Consider the following 6,000-nt stretch of genomic DNA (forward strand, 5'->3'; position numbering starts at 1 on the left):
CTGACTGTGGACAGCCTGACTACAACTTTATGAGACCTTCAGCTAGGACTACCCAGCTTAGCCACAGTCCTGGTCTGGGGATGTAGTGGGTTTTCTTTTGGAGTGCTTGTCCTGTAAGCACAGGACTGCAGATTCTATCCCCAACATCGAATAAACCCAGCATGGAAGTGCATGCCTAAATCCTCACACTCAGGAGAATCAGAAATTCAAGGTCAAATCTGAGACTATCCCCGGATATGAGACCCTGTCTTTAAAATGGGTGGGGGCAAAGGCCAGGCTTGGTGGTGCATGCTTTAATCCCAGCACTTGGGAGGCAAAGGCAGGCGGGTTGCTGTGAGTTCGAGGCCAGCCTGGTCTACAAAGCGAGTGTAGGACAGCCAAGGCTACACAGAGAAACCCTGTCTTGAAAAAAAATTGAGTGGGGGTAGATTTTTCAGGCCACCAAACTCTGGAGCTATTTGTTACATGGCTTACGTAACTAATAGACAAGGTAAAGGAGAAAGCTTGGGTACACATAAATGTGTGAATTACTGCAACTTTCCTGTAAATTTCAAACATCAAAATAAAATGTTAAAAATAAACCTGGCTGGAAGTTCTGTTCATTCAACTATGCTGACAAGAAATGGAAAATGAACTGATTTTCATGGATGGGAAAAGAAAAGCATCTTGGATGATAAGTAAGATTTTTTTCACCATACTTACTTTAAAAATAAAATTCTCATATAGAAAGTTCTTTGAAGTCCATCTTGAAGCTGTTGAATGGAATAGACTTTATAACTAAATCCCAGGAATTTATTCTGGATGGGTGTAAAGGGTTGAGATCATTTGTAGTAAACTGGGTGTGGTGGTGCACACCTGTGATCCTGGCATTTGTGATGCAGAAACACATTGATCAGGTGTTCAAGGCCAGCCTCTGAAGCAAGTTCAGTGCCAGCCATGAACTACATGAGAGCCAGACTGAAAAAAGAAAATTGTGTGGTTACTCCAACTTTCTATAACCTCTCAAAACCATACTTCAGCTATACCAAAAGTACTTTTAAGATATGGCTATTGGTCAGTTATTAAAAACTATTTGAATACAACAGTATTTGTCAGTTTTTTGTTTTTATTTATTGATTTTTTAGTACTAGGGTTGAAAAATAGTATGTATGTTCCCATCACAGAAATAACACAACTAAAAAAAAAAAAAAAAAAGCGGGGCGGTGATGGCACACGCCTTTAATCCCAGCACTCGGGAGGCAAAGGCAGGCAGATTGCTGTGAGTTCGAGGCCAGCCTGGTCTACAAAGCAAGTCCAGGATAGTGAATGCTACACAGAGAAGCCCTGTCTCAAAAAACCAACCAAACAAAAAAAGCTAATGGCCTATAGCTGAGGCAGGAAACAGATGATGGGCCCATTGTAACCTGGTTAAACCTTTTGTATAATCATAGCCTCTCCATTGAGTCCAACTTTAGTTCTTAGCACAACTGTAAATCCTCTGTTAACACCTACTTTTACCTTTAGCATAACAGAAGCCATTTTACCTTTAAGTCTCCATTTTGATCATGGGATAAAATAAAAGAGTTCAAGTTCTCAGGCTCTACCTGCCTGGAACAGAACAAAACAAACAAACAAACAAACAAACAAACAAACAAAAAGAACAGCCTTTACTTACAAATCAATAATCCAGTATCTGCAGTCTGGATAAAACAACAGATGATGAATGCATGTTCTGTTGGGGTAAAAATGAATGTATGTTCTGTTAAGAGGTAAACCACAATGGGTGTTCCTGTCTTCCAGAAAGCTGGAAAGCCCTCAAGAACTCTCCTACCCTAAAATTCCAGCCAATGAACTTAAAGTACTTTGTCTAGCTACCTAGATACAATGAACATAACATAATAAACTTGTAATTGAAATTATTGTTCCTCAGTCAGGAACAGGCTATAAGAGAATGTGATAAATCTGTTCCAGATGAAAAGTCAGAGAATGAGCCAGGCATGGTGGTGCATGCCTTTAATCCCAGTACTTGGGGGGCAGAGGCAGGTTGATCAATATGAGTTTGAGGCCAGCCTGGTCTACAAAGAGAGTTCCAGGACAGTCAGGGCTATTACACAGAGAAACCCCATCTTGAAAAAACAAAAAAAAAATTATTTTTCCTGCTTGTTTGTGTTTTTTTTTTCCTTTCAAAACTCACTCTGAAATTGGCTCAGGGGGGCTGGAGAGATAGCTCTGCATTTAAGAGCATTGTCTGCTCTTCCAGAGATCCTGAGTTCAATCCCCAGCAACCACATGGTGGCTCACAGCCATCTATGATGTCATCCAATGCCCTCTTTTGGCCTGCAGGTGTACATGTATGCAGAGCACTGTACATAAAATAAATAAATCTTTAAAAAGATGGCATGAATTAAAAAAAAAAGAAAGAAAATAGCTCAGGCACACAGACTGGCTCCAGAGCCCAAGCTGTAGCCCTGATGGGTCAACATTTGTTCAGCACTCAATAAATTTTTATCAATTTGAATCTGGTATTCACGTGGTTAGTGTGCCACCATTCCCAAACCCTAACAGGACATCTAGCAGGCAGAAAGGATTCTGGAATAGAGCCAGGTGCAGGAGATAACCCCCTTCACCCTCCCCCCAGGGGAGGGATGTGAAGAGAACAGCTGGGCAGAGGTAACCAGCTACTCGGCAGAATGCAAATCAGAATAAATGGACTATTTTAAGTTATGAGCTAGTCAGAGAAGAATCTAGCTATATGGCCAAGGTATTTGTCATTATTCCAGGAGTTTGGGGCCAGGAGAAAAACCATGGCAACAGCCTGTAATCCCAGCATTCAAGAGGCTAAGGCAGGACTAAAGCCTATATAAGGCTGCTCTAAGAGCTCTAGGCTAGCCTAGGATACAATGTATATTTTCTGAAAATAAAAGCAAAGAAACCCCACTCCACAAATTGAATTTGAAATACTGATTTACAAAATGATTTTAATCCTGCAACATGGATACTCTGGCTCAAATACAGACAGGTCATTAATCCCAGGAGAGAGAGGCAAGTAGATCTCTGAGTTCAAGGCCAGTCTGGTATAGAGCAAGTTTCAGGTAAAGAAATGTTTAGGTGGTGCACATCTATAACTCCAGCACTCAGAGAGGCAGAGGCAGGTGGATCTCTGCGAGTTCCAGGCCAGTGTGGTCTACAAAGTGGGTCAAGGACAACCAAGGCTACACATTGAAACCCTGTCTCAAAAAAGACAAAAGAAAAAAGAAAATCCTAGGTTCAGGTGTGGTGACACATGCCTTTAATACCAGCACTCAGGAGACAGAGGCATGCAGATCTCTGAGTTCTAGGCAGTTCTGTTCAGGCAATTTGGTTAAGTCAGTGAGTTGAGAGGCACTGCAATGGAGTTGAGTTCATCGAAGTTGAGTTCATGGAATTCAGAGACAATTATGAGCATGAGAGTTTTATAAAGAGAAGTTGCAGAGCCAGAGAGAGAGAGAGAGAGAGAGAGAGAGAGAGAGAGAGAGAGAGAGAGAGAGAGAGAGAGAGAACAAGCTAGACATAAGTGAAGACAAAATGTGCCAGAGAATGAGGAGGTAGATTAGAAGAGATTACTAGAGTTTGAGAACAACCAGGGCAATTCAGTGAGAAACTTTGAGTAGCCAGATTTAATCAGTTAGCTTGGAGAGGAGTTTGAGCCAGAACAGTTGAGTTTAACCAGCCAGTCAGAGTTCAGAAAGAACAAGAAAAGGTGAGATTATTCAGCAGTAAATCTCAGAGGCTGAAAACATTCTAGGCCTAGATTAGCTTGTACAGAAGCCAGAGTTTCTAGGACTAGGTTAGCAAACAAAGGCAGTAAACCTCTGACATGACAATTAAGACAGGTGAATGCAAGATACTTTAACACTGATTGAAATGCACTGTCTTAAAAAGATGGGTTGTGGGGACCGAGAGGTGGCTCAGCGGTTAAGAGCACTGGCTCTTCCACCAGAGGTCCTCAGCTCAATTGCCACCAACTGGCTCACAACCATTTGTAATGGAATCTGACTCCCTCTTCTTGTGTGTGTGAACTATCCTTGCCGAAGACATTAACCCAGAGAAAATTTAGCCTATGTTCTAGCTGAGAGAGAGAGAGAGAGAATAAAGGGAACAAGTCGAAGGACATAAGCACAGAGGGTAGTATGAAAGTCTTTGATTCTTCAAAAGTCCCAGCCTGGGGAGAGCAATAGAAACTAGGGAACAATGTTTTAGACAAAACAGAAAACACAAACTTCAACTCTATCCTCGCTAAATCAAAAATCCACAGGAGCCTATTTTTAAGACAACTGGAAATATTTCAGTATGAACTTCATAAAATCTGTATTGAGTTTTCTTAACTGTGACAATAGAACTGAGGTAAAAAAGGAAAACATTTTGGGGGCATACAAGCTAAGACATTTAGGGGTCACGTGTCCTGACAGAAGTGAAGCTCAAGAAAATGCTAGTTAAATTTGGGTGGTATGTTACTCTTTTAGATTTATGTCTGTTACAAATTGAAAAGCTAGGTAACATTTAAGTTTTTAAAAATGGTCCTAGAGATAGTCCAGAGGTTAAAGCCCTTAGCTCACCTTGAGAAGACTAAAGTTTGGTTCCTAGCAACCACATCTGACCGTTTACAGCCACCAGTAACTCTAACTTCATGGTATCAACACTTTCCTCTGGCTTCCATTGGCACCCGTACTCATGTACACTTACCCATAGACAAACATACACTCACATACAGAATTAAAACACCTCACACTTTCCCCCTCGGGGGCAGGTGAGATGTCTCAGGTGGTAAAGGTGCTTGCTGCCAAGCCAGATGACCTGACTTTGATACCAGAACCCAAATTTACATCCACAAATCATCTTGACTTCCACATGGGTATCATAACACCTCCATCTCTCCCTCTCTCTCTCTGTCTCTCTCTCTGTCTCTATCTCTGTCTCTCTCTCTCTCACACACACACATACACACACTCACTCTCTCTCTCAATGTTCTTAAATGTGGTTTAATGGAGTGGAGAGATGGCTAAGTGGTTAAAGCACTGTATGTTCTGCCAAAGGACTGGGGTTCAAGAAACCAGTTACAGCTCACAACTATCTGTAACTTCTGTTCCTCAGGGTCCAATACCTTCTTTTGGCCTCCTTGGGTACCAGGTATGGAAGTGGTGCAGAGATCTACATGCAGGCAAAATGCCCATACACATAAAATAAAAATAAAAATGTAATTTTACAGATTCTTTTAAATGTTCTGCCAGGTGTGGTGGGGCAAGCCCAGTGCCCAGGAGGCTACTGGAATAGGAAACATTTGAACTAAGACAGCCTAGGCTAGATCATGAGATACTGTCTCAAAACTAAAATTAACAACAAATGGAAGGGGGTTTTGTTTTGGCTTTGTTTGTTTTGTTTTTGAGACAGGGTTTCTCTGTGTAGCCTTGGCTGTCCTGGACTGGGTTTGTTGACCAGGCTGGCCTCGAACTCACAGAGACCTGCTGCTTCTGTCTCCCTGGCTGGGACTACAGGCGTGTGCCATGGTACCCAGCTATAGAAGGAGTTCTTTAACAATACCATCTTTGTGAGTTCACAGGTACAACCCATGAAATTTTCACAGCTACACTGGCACAGTCCATCACACCATGATTAAAACTACATAAATGTCACATAAAACCAAAATATTTAACATGAAGTCAAATTTAACCGATAAGGAAAATGGAGAGAAGTAACAAATAGATGGAAAACAAAATCTCATAGATATAATTAAAAAGAAAAGTAAGAAGGAAAGAAAAGAGGGAGGAAAAGAGGGAGATCAGGACAGATGCTGGAAGTGGCTGCTAGGCTCTAGGCTGAGCGCTGAGAATGGTATGGAAGAGTAGGGGCTTGGAAGGACCCAAAGGGTCTAGGAGCCCTGCAAGGAGACCAAGGCTGGTGGATCTGGACCCAGCAAGGCCTGCACAAACTATTGCACCAACCAAGGACAATGCATGCAGTAAACATAAATCCCCTGTTCAGGTA

The sequence above is a fragment of the Acomys minous genome, assembly GCF_964271855.1.
Source record: "Acomys minous genome assembly, chromosome: 14".
Lineage (NCBI taxonomy): Eukaryota > Metazoa > Chordata > Mammalia > Rodentia > Muridae > Acomys > Acomys minous.